At 45.5% G+C, this 16,133-nt stretch overlaps 1 long non-coding RNA gene across 3 annotated transcripts in view; it reads right to left on the bottom strand.

Annotated features, from left to right (window-relative positions):
• LOC140458542 (uncharacterized) overlaps positions 1 to 16,133 on the bottom strand; it is a 69,199-nt gene that overhangs the window by 29,545 nt on the left and 23,521 nt on the right. For 2 of the 3 annotated variants that reach the window (XR_011953507.1, XR_011953509.1), the window contains exons 2-3: positions 10,282 to 10,375; positions 4,658 to 4,783 (exon numbers count right to left, since the gene is read on the bottom strand). This is a non-coding gene — a long non-coding RNA (uncharacterized lncRNA). Of the gene's footprint in view, positions 1 to 4,657; positions 4,784 to 10,281; positions 10,376 to 10,536; positions 10,611 to 16,133 lie in introns of those variants that run through there. The other variant, XR_011953508.1, reaches the window with a different exon arrangement.

The raw sequence follows: 16,133 nt of genomic DNA, 5'->3' as shown, positions 1-16,133 counted from the left end.
AACACCCCTCCCTATTTATCTCTCAGCCGTATTCCACCACCCACATTTCTGATGAAGTGCTGACATGCCCAATACGTCAACTCTCCTGCTCCTTGGATGCTGCCTGATCTGCTGTGCTTTTCCAGAGCCACACTTTAACGCAAACTGGAAGAACAACACCTCATCTCCCACTCGGGGACCCTGCAACCCTCTGGTTTCAACATCAAATTCAATAATTTTAGGTCCTGAACTCTCCCATATCCTAGTGTCTTTGCCCCCTACCCCACATACCTAGCCTTGTTATTACGTAGCCTGCCATTACACACTACCTATGGTTAGCCACTAACAGTCCCCATAAACAGCTATTCACCCTCCCCCCGTCAGATCGTTATTCACTCCTTTGTCCAAATGCTCTTATCTCTCTCTTTGGACTCTATCCCCACTTATCATTTACTCCTTAACCCCTACCTTCTGCATAAAAACAGACTTTTTTTTCTCAGTAACATCAGTTCCTGAGGAAGCATCACTGGATCGAAAATGCGAACGGATTTCTTTTCACAGATGCTGCCAGATCTGCTGAGCTTTTCCAGCACCTTCTGGTAGTTGTGGGTGATTTACAGCATCCGCAGTTCTTTTGGTTCTAATTTACCCGGAGTATCTAATTCAGGTCCAGCAGACTGAAACAGTGTTTATCAACCTTCCCAGTCCACACTAACTCCATCTCTCTCCCACTCCTTCACATTCAGTCCCCCCTCACAGTGACACTGCGCCTGCAAAGCTGATGGTCATGTGTTGGCCTGCTGGACCCACCCCTCATTCACACCCATTGGCTGGAGGATCATGCCAACTCTCCTATTGGTCTGAAGCTGTGACAATCAGCCAGGCCCCATTGTGACCTGAGTGGTGGGATCCTCCCAGGTGCATCAGAGGCTGAGGGGTGACCTCATAGAGGTTTATAAAACCATGAGGAGCCTGGGTAGGATAAATAGACAAGGTCATTTCCCTGGGGTCGGGGAGTCCAGAATGAGAGGGTGTAGGTTTAAGATGAGAGGGGAAGAATTTAAAATGGATCGGAGGGGCAATTTTCTTTCCCCCACTGAGGTTGGTGCGTGTATGGAATCTTCTGTCGGGAAGTGGAGGATGTTGGTACAATTAAACCATTTGGCATTTGGATGGGTATATGAATAGGAAGGGTGTAGACTGATATGTGCCAAGTGTTGGCAAATGGGACTAGATTAGGTTGGCATATTGGTCAGCATGGACCAGTTTAACCAAAGGGTATATTTTCATGCTGTACATCCCTACGGCTCTGCCCTGTGATGAGCTTCATCTTTCACAGTGAATAAGTCAGTATCACAGAGCACAGGGACTGGAGGCTATTCTGCCCATTGGGGCTGTACTCTCTCCCTCTGGAGATGGTCCCAGTCAGTCCCAACTCACCTCCCATTTGGACAGAGCCCTCCAAATCCTTCCTTAAAAATGTTAAATTTCAAATTTGTTTTGACAATAACTACGGAATCTGCATCCAGCTGTCGGTCAAACTGTTCCAGATGCTCAGAACTTACTGAGTAAAATAATCTTCACATTTTTCTTTGCATTATTTGCCAGTTACCTGAAAATAGTTACTCAAAATTGTGACGTTAAAAATTTCTCACTCTGTCTCTCTGTAAATGAAATACCCTGGAAACAAATCAACTCCTGGTCGAAATCACTGCTTATCCTTCTCAGCCCCAAGGAGAATTGTCTGACCTGCTAACTCTCCATAAAAGAGAAATCTAAATTTTAATTTATTAGTGCCAGAGATGTACAGCACAGAAACAGACCCTTCAGTCCAACTTGTCCATGCCGACTAGATATCCTAAATTAATCTCGTCCCATAATCCAGGCACTTGGCCCATAGCCTTCTAAACCTTTCCCAATCACATATCCAATGAGATGCCTTTTAAATGTTGTAACTGTACCGGCCTCCACACTTTCTCTGGCAGCTCATTCCATACACATACTACATTCAGCTTGAAACTTTGCCCTTAATATCCCTTTTCAATCTTTTCCCTCACACCTGTGTTTTCTAGTTTTGGACTCACCTAAACAGGAATAAGACCCTGGCTGTTTACCCTATCCATGGCCCTAACGATTTTATCAATCTCTATGGTCACCTCTCAGCATCCGATTCTCCAGTGAAAACAGCCTCAGTCTATTCAGCCTCTCCCTATATCTCAATCCCTCAACCCTGGCAACATCTTTGCATCTTTTCTGAATCCTTTCAAGTTTCACAATATCATTCCGAGAGCGGGAGACCAGGACTGAGAGCAGAATTCCAGAAGTGGCTGAATGAGTGTCCTGTACAGCCGCAAAATGACGTCACAACTCCTGTACTCAATGCACAGACCAATAAAGGCAAGTACACCAAACACTTTCTTCACTACCCTGCCTATCTATGATTCCACTTTCAAGGAACTATGAACCTGCACTCCAAGATCTCTTTGTTCAGCAACACTCCCCAGGACCTTCCCATTACGTGTAAAAATCCTGCCCTGATTTGCTTTTCCAAAATGAAGAGCCTCACATTTATCTAAATTAAGCTGCATCTTCCACCCCTCAGCCCATTTGATCGGAGTCTCATTGTACTCTCAGGTAACTCTGCTGTCCATTGCACCTCCAATTTTGGTGTCTATTGTAAACCTACTAACCATAGCTCCTATATTCACATAGAAATCATTTATATAAATGGCAAAAATCAGTGGACCCAGTACCCAGCCTGACAGCATATTGCTCATCACAGGCTTCCAGTACAAAAAGCACCCTCCACTATGACACTGACTGCTCAGCAAGGTTAGAGCTCATGGCATACAGGGAGATCTAACCATTTGGATACAGAACTGGCTCAAAGGCAGAAGACAGAGGGTGGTGATGGAGGGTTGCTTTTTAGACTGGAGGCCTGTGAGTAGTGGAGTGTCACAAGGATCAGTGCTGGATCCACTACATTTCGTCATTTATATCAATTACTTGGATGTGAACATCGGAGGTATTGTTAATGAGAAGACACCAAATCTGGAGGTGTAGTGGACAGTGAAAAAGATTACCTCAGAGTACAATGGGATCTTGATCAGATGGGTAAATGGGTTGAGGAGTGGCATTTTGGGAAAGCAAATCTTAGCAGGACTTATACACTGAATGGTAAGGTCCTGAGGGATGTGACTGAACAAAGAGACCTTGGAGTGCAGGTAGATAGGATAGCGAAGGCGACATTTGGTATGCTTTCCTTTATTGGACAAAATATTGAGTACAGGAGTTGTGAGGTCATGTTGCGGCTGTACAGGACATTGGTTAGGCCACTTTTGGAACGTTGCGTACAAATCTGGTCTCCTTCCTATTGGAAGGATGTTGTGAAACTTGAAAGGGTTCAGAAAAAATTTACAAGAACGATGCCAGGGTTGGAGGATTTGAGCTAGGCTGGGGGTTGAACAGAGGTTGAATAGACTGGGGCAGTTTTCTCTGCAGCGTCAGAGGCTGAGAAGTGATCTTATCTATGTATATAAAAACATGAGGTGGATGGATAGGATAAATAGACAAAGTCTTTTCCCTGGCATCGGGGATCCCAGCACAAGAGGGCATAGGTTTATGGTATGAGGGGAAAGCCTTTAAAGAGAATTGAGAGGCAACGTTTTCACACAGAGGGTGGTACGTGTATGGAATGAGCTGCCAGAGGAAGTGGGAGGAGGCCATTACGATTACAACATTTAAAAGGCATCTTCATGTGTATATGAATAGGAAGGATATGGGCCGGGTGCTGACAGGGGGGACTAGATTGCATTGGGATATCTGCTCAGCATGTACTGGTTGGACCGACGGGTCTCTGTTTCTGTGCTGACCTTCCAGCCAATTCTGTATCCAAACAGCTAGTTCCGCCAGAATTCTATGGTACTGAACCTGCTAACCAGTGTGTTGTGTGAAACCTTGTGTCTTTCTCAAGTCCAAGTTAATGATTTCAATGCAAAAGCCATGCTGACTCTCCCTAATAATTTCTTGCTTTTCCAATGACATGTAAATCCTGTCCCGGAGAATCGTTCCAACAACTTCTCTGCCACTGACTTCAGGCTCAACGGTCTATAGTTCCCTGGCTTTTCCTTACCACCTTTCTCAAATAATGGCACCCATCTTCCAGCAACCCTCCATCACCACCCTCTGTCTTCTGCCTTTGAGCCAGTTCTGTGGCGATCGATGATACAAATATCGCAGCGAGGGGCTCAGCAAAAGCGTCCCTAATTACCCACAAAGTTCTGGGATACACCTGATCAGATTCCAGGGATTTATCCACCTTTATGCATTTTAAGACATCCAGTACCACCTCCTCTGTAATATGTACACTTGCCAAGTTATCACTATTTATTTCTCCAACATCTCTAACTTCCATATCCCCTTTCAGTAAAAACTGACATGAAATACATACAGAATCTCTCCCACCTCCTGCTGTTCCATTGACAGTCTTGTTGATCTTCGAGGGTCACTATTCTCTGCCTAGTTATTCTTATGTCTTTAGTGTATTTGTAGAACCTCTTTAAACCTATTTCCCAAAGCTATCTCATGTCCCCTTTTTTGCCTCCTGGTTTCCCACGAGTATACTCCTACTGCCCTTATAGTCCTTTACGGACTCACACAAACACAGTGGGGTCTGTACCTGCCATATCCTTCCTTCATTTTCTTGACCAGAGCCTCAATTTCTCAGGTCATGCAGCATTCTCGACGCCTCCCAGCCTTGGCCTTAACGGGAACATACTATCTGTGTACTCTCATTGTCGCAGGCCTATGGAGGCAATGGCAGATGAGGACAGAGAAACAATCATCATCAGTAAAGAGGTCGGGTTGGGAAAGGGAACAACTCATCCTTATCTCTATAATTCCTCTCTAGCCTCAGAACTATCACTATCTCTGCAACATCCTCCAACCACTAATCTCCTCCAGTCTCAACACACTTTCTATCTTTAATCTTGTCCACCCTCTCAAATCTCTGTGATGTGCCTTTCTTTAATTCCAGCCTTCAGGATAACCCATTTTTATTTCAGATTCCTGCACCCAGAGCTCCACAATGTCCCACTTAACCTGTCACATTTTCCTCCAAAAAACATTAATCAATCACGTATCATCTATTCTAATATCACCTTCTCTGACCTGGTTTCTATTGTGGCTGGTCATTTTCCTATATTACGCGTCTGTGGTCTACATGACAGAAAACGGTTTTGTGGTCCATTGGATTTATGCTGGAAAGAAATCTCTCAGCTAACTATTTTAATCCCATTTTCCAACACAGAGCCCATAGACCTGTCAGCCTTGGCCTTGCAAGTGTGTTCCTAAATAGATTTTAAATGCCTTCAGGATTTCTGTCTCTCACTCTCTTCCAGACAGAGAGGTTTAGTGCAACTGTTGCTCGATGCTATCACCCACAGGGTTCAGAGCAGCTAGGTCTGTGTGAACCACAGATCGCCCACACATTGTTGAATGATGGCAGGGTCCCTGAGACGGGGCACAGGAGATTGACCAGGATGGTTCAAGGAATGGGGGATTTTAGTTGCAGAATGTGTGGGGCTTTTTTAACATTAATTGTTCACGTGACATGTGTGTTGCTAATACACATCAAGAATAACCATCTGCAATTAATGGACTCTCATTTTCAACCTCCCCCCTTGCCTGTGCTGTGGTAATATTCAGGTTAACCACTACCAGACATCTCTAATGAGAGAGCAGTCCTAAGGTCGGGTAGGACAATGCTGACTTGATCTTTTACACAGTGATGCCACTGTGCCTCGAGGGTGGGGAAAGGGAATGCTGAAGGTGGTGGATGGGAAACCACTCAGGTACAGTGCTTTATCCTGTAGGATGTTCACTTTCTTTAATATTGTTGGGGGGGGGGGGGGGGGGGGGGAGTGCACTGATGCAGGCAAGTGGAGAATGTTCCAACACAACCCTGATGTGTACCTTATAGAGAGCAAACAGACATTGGGGAATCAGCGGTTTGGGGAAACTGAGTGTGTTCTCCTTGTAGCAAAGGAAATTTGGGGAGTTGTGACAAAGCGGTTTACAAAAGTTACACATTATAATAAACTTTAGACCCTTCAGCTCAATATACAAGGATTACAGGACACATGTTGAAGATTTGGGAAGATCTATTGAGAGGATGGTTTGATTCAAAGGAGAACTTTTATTCAGCAAATGGTATTGATCTAGAACACAATACTCTCACACAATATGAATATCCAGGGCCTGATGTATTGAGTAATTCTGTCAGAGTTTGGCGTTACAACGACTGAGATTACCATCTGAATATCTGTCTGTAATACAAGTTTATAAAATCCGTCACTGTCAGTTCAAGTTTGAAACTCATACAATTCCCTCCTCCTGGCCCAGGAGGACTGTACACATTACCCCTGGTGGAGGTTAGCAGGCACTTCAAGGGCAAATCTATGTAGGTTTCTATGAGTTTCCACCTTGGGACTTCATGTGACTGAACATGGGACAGAATGTTCCAAGATTCAGTGAGATATGGAGAGCAGGATTTGCTTCCTTTTCTTTCCTTCCATTCTGCCGCTGTGCCTCCTCAATAAGACATGGGGTGTGAAAGGCTCATGCAGCTCGATGGGCAAGTTGTCTCCATTCTGACCAATGGGCAACAAGCTCCTCCCGGTCATGAAACAGAGTATCCCTGAAAGATAGCAACTGCGCATGCTTCCCACTGCCCAGTGCTCCCAGGACATGTTTCGAATAATGAGGGGGGGGGGGGGGGGGAAGTCTTTTAGAAAAGGCATAACAGGAAAGTTCCAAAAGGATCATAAACAGATTACAGAGAGATATTCACAGGAAACCTGGGCAACAAGTTGGCAAATGGAGTATAACTCGGGATAAACTGTAGAAAGCTGCACCACAAAGGGACTGGGGGAAAATGAGCAGGAAACACAGAAAGCGAGCACACAGTTACAGCATGGAATCAGGAAAGGGAATGGAATGCTGTCCCTTATTTCAAAGAGTTTGCAATATAAGAGTTTGTAGTATATACCTTAGGGCAACTAAACAAATGGCAAGTGAGACCACATCTGGAGTAACGTGAACAGATTTGGTCCCTTTAGTTCATGAAATAGAGCAGTTTATTGGAGGCATTTCAGAGAAGATCCATTGGGATGATCCCTGTTTTGAAGGGATTATCCTGTAAGCAAAGGCTGAATAAGTTGGGAATATTCTTCCAAAGTCCACTGAGTATGAGAGGTGATCTCTTTGAAACATACAGGATTCTGTCAAGGTTTGACAGGGTAAATATGGAGAGGATGTGTCCCATTACGGGTGAGTCTTGAACCAGATTCTGGGTCAGTCGCGGAATCAAGGGTTCTGTTTCAGATTTGTCAAGTTTAAGGCAACACCGACACAGGTTAGGGTTTCAGTAGCAATGGAGCTGGGGTGAGGAGGAGACAAGCAACGTTTTAGAAATTGGAATTTGTGGTGTTTGTGATTGTGTAGATGTCTGATCAGATGGTCACCTTGGGGTCAGATATGAGAGCAATATTGTGAAGAGTGTCGTTCTGCCTCAGACACTTCCCAGTGAGAGGGAGGGACACAGCAGTAAGGGAAATGAATTTGGAATAACAACTGAAGGCAATGGGTTTAACAATTACAGTGTTTCATTGGAGTGAATTGCAGCTAATTGAAGCGTGGTAAGCAGTTTGATAACTGAGTAATAGTGGAGTAATGGAGAGGGATGATGGGGAGGGGGAGCCGGGCATTGCCAGTGTACATGGGAAACCTAACACTGTGCTTTTGGGCGATGTTACCTCCTGGCAGTGTGCAGGTGAGAAACAGGATGAACCAAGGACAGATCCTGGAGGGACACCAAATACAATGAATTCAGAAAGGAAAGGGAGAATAGAGATGGAGCAGGATTTTCCAATGATGGTGAGGTCAAATATAAGGTTTTAGCAGAATGGGAGAGAAGGACATAACCAGAAAAGACAGACAGACAGATCATGGAACAATATCTGTGAATTGCAAGGTTGGTGGGGGTGGGGGGGTGGGGGGGGGGGTGGAGGGAGGGAGGGCGGTGACAAGCAGGAGGATTAGACAGATTTGGAATGTCCATGATTTAGCTACACTAGGGTAAATGGTCAAGATGACCTCTAATAAGGCTTGAAAGGGGACTCGAGGAAATGCAAGTTTAGGACTAAAATGAGGAGCACCCTTGTGAGGCTGTGTGGCTCGGTGGGCTAGTGGAGAGGGAGGAAAGAAGCAGAGGCAGCTGATTGGATTATCTCAATGTTATGGACAGAGAAACTCCATGTGCTCCTCACTCTTGTTGTTGGAGGGGAGGATGGAGGAGACAGGATAATGGACAGTGTTTTTATCTCCAAAACAATAAACAAAGCCTGTGATAGTGATTCTGAAAATAAGTGAACAAACCTGTCGTATTTATCATTTATCAAGAATATTAAAATATACAACTGAAGTTCAGGTTTGAATCCCAAATCGGTAGAGGGTGGCTCTGAATTCAAGAAAAACAAATGGAATGAAGAATCTCCTGTTTGCCATGGAACCATTGGGGATGTTTTTCTGCCATTGACCATGTCCTTGAGGGAAAGAAACCCGACAGTGGCCCATCAAATCACTCATTGAATTAATCACTGCACAGTCTCAACAAAGGAATGAAACTGGATGGACCACATTACATCTACCAATGCACTAGCAAATACAACCACACAATCAGCCCTCTTGACCCTGCAACCTCTGTCTCACTGTGTGCCAACGACAGCAGCAGAACTGTACTCCAGCCTAATCTGAAATCTCATGGCCTGATATCCCCCACTCAACCATTAACATCAAGCCAGGGGAATCAACCCTGGTTCAATAGTGAATGCAGGAGGGCATGTCAGGAGCAGTACAAGGCATACCTGAAAATGAGGTGCCAACCTGGTGCAGCTACCAAACCTGCATGCCAAACAGCACAAGCAACACCAAATAGAACTAAGTGATCCCATAGCCAATAGGTTAGATCGGAGTTCTGCAGTTCTGCCACACCGAGTCAAGAATAGTGATGGACAATTAAACAACTCACTGGAGGAAGCATCACAGATATCCCCACCCTTACCGATGGAGGGGTCTCACACATTCATGCAACAGATAAGAGGACAGCATTAGCAGCGATTTTCAGCCAGCAGTGCCAAGTGGATGAGCCTTCTCCATTGGTCCCTGACATCACAGATATGAATCGACTTGGTTTAAAACTCATCCATTTCTTGATCTGATTTGAAATAAGTAGTGTAAAGGTATGGGCCCTGCCAATATTCTGGCAATAATACTGTTGGCTGTGCTCCAGAAACTGCTGCCCAACAAGACAAGTACTGTTCCAGCACTGGCACCTCCTGACTTTGTGGAATATTGCTCAGGGATGTTCCAACACAAAAACACAGGGCAGATCCAACTCAGCCAATTGCCCTCCATCAGTCCACACTCGCTCAGCAGTGAGGTGATGGAAGGTGTCATCAACAGTGCTGTCAAGCAACTGCTCAGCAATAACCTGCTCAGTGATGCCCAGTTTGGGTTCTGCCAGGGCCACTCAGTTCCTGAGCTTGTTACAGACTTGATTCACAAACTGACAAACAGCTGAATGAGGTGAGGATGACAGGCCAGACCCCCTCCAAGACCACTATTTCAACTTCAGTGATATCACCTGACCTCACCACCGTCTCAGCTCATTTGCTGAAACTCTCATTCATTCCTTTTGTTAACTCTAGATTTCATTATCTAAACCCACTCCTGGCCAGCATCCCACATTCACCCTCCCGATAATCTCAAGAATATTGAAAACTCTACTGCCGAAGTGCTCACTTGCACCAAAACTTGCTGATCAATCAAAAGACTCCCATTTGTAAGCAACAACAATTTACTTTCACACCTTTGAATTAATTCCTGGCTGTAATCATTCCTATCTCCCTGCACCACACACCCTTTCATATCTCAATAACTCATTGTAGTTCAGACTCTCAATGATGTGTTTAATTTTGAGTTCACCTGTGTTACTGTTTCTATAGACTCCAAGGGAACATGGTCTGGAATTCCCACCCTCTAAGATCTGCTTTCTTCCTTTAAAAATTCCTGAAAAACTGCTTAATTGGCAATGGTTGTGGTCACTGGAAACAATATTCTCCATCTGTAGCCTTATGTCAAAACTTCTCAATAATATTTTTGTGAAATTAAAACCATGATGATTTGTACAGATATCTTCTATTCTTCAATATCACTGAGTGAATAATCTGTAATGTCTCTTACCCAACCACCTTCACCATACAAACTGCAGCAGTACAAGGCAGTCAAACATCACCCTCTCCACAGGCAACAAGGCTTTGGCATTGATCACTGGCTTCTGTGGAAGGAGAAATACACAGTTGATGTTTCATGGAGTGCAATATGAATCACAGGGAATGAAAATGGTGCAGAATTTGACTGTCAGAAATGGAAGGAAAATGCACTCGCTTATTGGAAAAAAGAATTCTAGACTGTCAAAGATATTGTGGAAAAAATAACCTGATAATGGAACATCATACGGTCAGGAGCCGGGCAGCAGTGGACAATTCATTTACATTCCTGAAGAAGGGCTTATGCCCGAAATGTTGATACTCTTGCTCCTCGGATGCTGCCTGGCCTGCTGTGTTTTTCCAGCTCTACATTTTTCAATTCATTTACAAAACAGCTGTGAAAGCAATAGTAAAATACTATACAGAGCAAAAATATACCCACGAGAGACTGAGGAAGCTAGATAATAAACAAGTGGACATCAGAGAACCCAGAGGTGAACCAAAGCAGAGTTCACTTTTATGATCCCACAGTCAAAGATGTCTAGCACAGAAACAGGCTTTTTCGGTCCAACCTATGCCAACCAGATATCCAAATCTAATTTACCTTCATTAAATCCTTTTTGCCACTCCTCAGCCCATTGGCCCATCTGATCAATATCCCACTGTACTCTGAGATAACCTTCTTCATTGTCCACAACACCTCCAAGTTTGGTGTCACCTGCAAACTTACTAACTATACAGCCTCTATTCATATCCAAATTATTTAAATGAATGACGAAACAAATCCAGAAAAAAAGTCCATTTCTCTGGGTTTGAATGTGCTCTGTGTAAATCCTGCCCTATGAGTCTTTTTACCAGGGAAAGCTGCACATACATCCCTCTGAACTTTGCCCCCTACAAAGCTGGCGGCCGCGCACGTGTCCAGTGAATCATTGCCCCGAATAAAGATGGCGGCGCTCACTCGGGCCGATTACTCAACGAGGCATATTCCCGTTTGCTGCAAAAACGGGACTGTAAGTTTCAAATTTGTATTTTCCGATGTGTGCCAAATGATTGTAAAACCTCTCAGACCATACCAACACCATTTCCCTCCCGCTTCCTGCTGTTTATTTCTTTCCTTACCGACAGCTCTCCGCACCCACCGCGAGGATGATCACGTGGTATAGTCTAGTCCCGCCCTCATTCACTGATTGGCCGGAGGACCATCTGCCCCGCCAGGTCCTCCAGCTCCTCCCCTGCCTCGGCATTGGTCCACACTGACATCAATCACTTCTTCGGTCCAATCTGTCGATGCCAACCAGATATTCTAACCTAATCTATCTCAATTAAATCCTATCTGCCTGTCCTCAGCCCATTGGCCCATCTGATCAATATCCCACCGTACTCTGAGATAACCTTCTTCATTGTCCTCAATACCAACTGTTGGCTGGAGCTTGCGCACTGCTTCGTGGCTTTTGTTGCTGTTTTTCAGTTACAAGAGTGAGGGACAAAGTTAAAAATCACACAACCACCTGATGAAGGACCAGCAAAGTAGTGCTTCCAAATAAACCTGTTGGATTATAACCTGGTGTTCTCTGAATTTTAATTTTGTCCATCCTAATCCAACACCAGCACTTCCAAGTCACGAGTGAGGGAGGAATGTATAACAAAAGAACAAAAGATCTTGGAAAAAGTTAAGGCCGTCCTGTCCTTCGAGCCTGCTCTACCATTCAATAAGATCATGGCTGATCATTTTGTGGATGCAGAACGATTTACCCACGTTCTTACCGTATTCCTTAATTAATTATTTCTTTTATAAAATAAACTAACTTCGCTTTAAAAACGTTCATTGAACTAGCATCAAATACTTCCCCAGGCAATGCACTCCATCAAGGTCAAGACATCCCTTCTCAATTCACTTTTAAATTTGCTGCTTCTGACTTTGTGGTGATGCCCTCTTGTCCTAGCTTCACCTGCCAGTGGATACATCCTCTCCACTTGTATTTTTTTTTAATTCCACTCATTATTTTATATCTATCCATTCTTCTGAATTCCAATGAATAAAATCCCAATCTACTCAGTCTCTGTTCAGCCAAACCCCTCACCTCCGGATTCAACATAGTTAACTTCCTCTGCACCCCCTCTCAGGGTAGTACATCCCTGAGCACGTAAGGAGATAAAAACTGCATGCAGTGCTCCAGGTGTGGGCTCACCAGCACCCACTTTTGCTAGAACATAACCTCTGCTTTTAAACACAATCCCTTCAGAAATGAAGGACAAAATTCCATTTGCCTTCTGAATTGATTGTTATACCTGGTGACTAACCCTCCTGCAGAAGGATGTTCAGGTGCCTCTGCATAGCAAATAATGTAACTTTTTTAAAATTCAAGTAATAATCTTTTTATTAATGTTACTCCAACCAAACATGAACATAATATTCCACTTGCCAAGCCATTGCCCACTCACTCAATGTATATATGTTCCTCTGCAAAGTTTCACAGTCCTCCACACACTTTGTTCTGTTACTCATCCTAGTCTAAGATGCAAACATTGACACCCTACATGTGGTCCCCAACTCCAAATCATCTGTATCAATTCTAAATAATTGCAGTCCCAACACTGATCCTAGAGGCACACTACTAGTTACTGATTGCCAGCCAGAATAAGGCTTATTTATCCCCACTCTTTGCTTCCTGTTATTCAACCAATCTTCTATCCATGCTAATATTCTATCCCATGCACCCTTATATAATGCAACAGCCACTTGTGTGGCACCTTGTTGAAGGCCTTTTGGAAATCCAGGTACACTGCATCCACTGGGTCCCCATTGTCCACCTTGCTCGAAATGTCTTCATAGAATTCCAAATGATTTGTCAAGCATGACCTGTCCTTCATGAATCCATGCTCTGTCTGCCCAATGGGACAATTTGTATCGAGATTCTCTGCTATTTCTTCCTTTATAATAGACCCAAACATCATTCCAACTACAGAGAATAAACTAACTGGTGTAGAATTCCCTATCTTTTGTTCACCGCCTTTTCTTACAGTCCTTCCTTTTCACTGGAATATGCCTTTGCTGAGCACTTCCTAAAATGTCTTTGAAAATCTTTCACAGCTCATCAACTGTCCCACCATAAAATCTTTGTTTCCAGTCTACATTATCCAGGTTCTTCCTCATTCCATTTTAGTTCCCCATGTTCAAGCACAGGACCAAGGTATTAGATTTTATCTTCGCACTGGAGGAGAATGTGAGGACTGCAGATGCTGGAGATCGGAGCTGAAAATGTGTTGCTGGAAAAGCGCAGCAGGTCAGGCAGCATCCAAGGAACAGGAGAATCGACGTTTCAGGCATAAGCGTTTCTTCAGCAATGAGGAGAGTGTGTCCAGCAGGTTAAGGTAAAAGGAAGGGAGGAGGGACTTGGGGGAGGAGCGTTGGAAATGCGATAGGTGGAAGGAGGTCAAAGTGAGGGTGATAGGCCGGAGTGGGGGTGGGGCAGAGAGGTCAGGAAGAAGATTGCAGGTTAGGAAAATGGAGCTGAGTTCGAGAGATTTGACTGAGACAAGGTTGGGGGAGGGGAAATGAGGAAACTGGAGAAATCTGAGTTCATCCCTTGTGGTTGAGGGGTTCCTCGGTGGAAGATGAGGCGCTCTTGCTCCAACTGTCGTGTTTCTATGGTCTGGCGATGGAGGAGTCCAAGGACCTGCATGTCCTTGGTGGAGTGGGAGAGGGAGTTGAAGTGTTGAGCCACGGGGTGGTTAGGTTGGTTGGTGTGGGTGTCCCAGAGGTGTTGTCTGAAACGTTCCGCAAGTAGGCGGCCTGTCTCCCCAATATAGAGGAGGCCACATCGGGCGCAGCGGATGCAATAAATGACGTGTGTGGAGGTGCAGGTGAATTTGTGGTGGATATGGAAGGATCCCTTGGGGCCTTGGAGGGAAGTAAGGGGGGGGAGGTGTGGGCGCAGGTTTTGCATTTCTTGCGGTTGCAGGGGAAGGTGCCGGGAGTGGAGGTTGGGTTGGTGCGGGGTGTGGACCTGACAAGGGAGTCACAGAGGGAGTGGTCTTTTCGGAATGCTGATAGGGGAGGGGAGGGAAATATATCCCTGGTGGTGGGGTCTATTTGGAGGTGGCTGAAATGACGACGGATGATACGCTGTATATGGAGTTTGGTGGGGTGGTAGGTGAGGACCAGTTGGGTTCTGTCCTGGTGGCGGTTGGAGAGGCGGGGCTCAAGGGTGGAGGAGCGGGAAGTGGAGGAGATGCGGTGGAGGGCATCGTCGACCACGTCTGGGGGGAAATTGTGGTCTTTGAAGAAGGAGGCCATCTGGGTTGTACGGTATTGGAACTGGTCCTCCTGGGAGCAGATGCAGCAGAGACGAAGGAATTTGATATATGGGATGGCGTTTTTTTTACAGGGGGCAGGGTGGGAGGAGGTGTAGTCTAGGTAGCTGTGGGAGCCGGTCGGTTGAGAGTAAATGTCCGTGTTGATTCGGTCGCCAGAGATAGAAATGGAAAGGTCCAGGAGGGGGAGGGAGGAGTCTGAAATGGTCCAGGTGAATTTGAGGTCGGGGTGGAAGGTGTTGGTAAAGTGGATGAACTGTTCAACCTCCTCATGGGAGCATGAGGCAGCGCCGATACAGTCATCGATGTAGCGGAGTAAAAGGTGGGGGGTGGTGCAAGTGTAGCTGCGGAAGATGGACTGTTCAACATATCCTACGAAGAGGCATAGCTGGGGCCCATGCGGGTGCCTTTGGCTACTCCTTTGGTTTGGAGGAAGTGGGAGGATTGGAAAGAGAAGTTGTTCAGGGTGAGGACCAGTTCAGTCAGTCGAAGGAGGGTGTCAGTGGAAGGATACTGGTTGGTACAGTGGGAAAGGAAGAAGTGGAGGGCTTTGAGTTCTTCTTGATGGGGGATGGAGGTGTATAGGGACTGGTGAAGATAAGGCGTTGGGGGCCGGGGAAACGAAAATCATAGAGGAGGTGGAGGGTGTGGGTGGTGTCCCGAATGTAGGTGGGGAGTTCTTGGAATAAGGGGGACAGGACCGTGTCGAGGTATGCAGAGATGAGTTCAGTGGGGCAGGATCAGGCTGAGACAATGAGTCGGCCGGGGCAGTCACGTTTGTGGATTTTGGGCAGGAGGTAGAAACTGGCGGTGGGGTTGAGGGACTATGAGGTTGGAGGCGGTGGATGGGGAGATGATGGTTTGGTGGTGGGAGGTGGGGTCATGGTCAAGGGGGCAGTAGGAGGAGGTGTCCGCGAGCTGGCGTTTCGCCTCAGCGGTGTAAAGGTCGGTGTGCCAAACTACTTCCGCGCCTCCCTTGTCTGCCAGTTTGATAGTGAGGTTGGGGTTGGAACGGATGGAGTGGAGGGATGCACGTCCCGAGGGTGAGAGGGGTGGAGAAGTTGAGGCGGTTAATCTCACAGCGGCAGTTGGCTATGAAGAGATCGAAGGCAAGTAATTTATCTTCACACCTCTCCATATGTATTCTAACTTCAACCATACAGTGATCACTTCTTCCAAGAGGATCCCTAATTCTGAGGTCATTAATTATTCCTGTCTCATTGCACAGGGGCCAGATCTTGGAGAGCTTGCTCCTTGTTGTTTACATTTCATACTGTTCAAAAAAACTATCATGTATACACTTAATGAATTCCTCAAGGCGACCCTGACTGAGCTGGTTCGACCAATCTACATGTAGATTAAAATCACCCATGGTAATAGACATGCCATTTTTATAGGCATCAGCTATTTCTTTGTTTATTGTCCATCCCAATGTGAGGTTATTATTTGGCCTACACACTGCACGTATCAGTGACTTTCTTGTTCGAATTTTGAAAGCATCATTTCTGT

This window comes from Chiloscyllium punctatum, chromosome 33, assembly GCF_047496795.1.
Source record: "Chiloscyllium punctatum isolate Juve2018m chromosome 33, sChiPun1.3, whole genome shotgun sequence".
NCBI classification, from domain to species: domain Eukaryota; kingdom Metazoa; phylum Chordata; class Chondrichthyes; order Orectolobiformes; family Hemiscylliidae; genus Chiloscyllium; species Chiloscyllium punctatum.
Note: the sequence above shows the minus strand (reverse complement) of the source record. Positions and strands in the feature narration are given on the sequence as shown.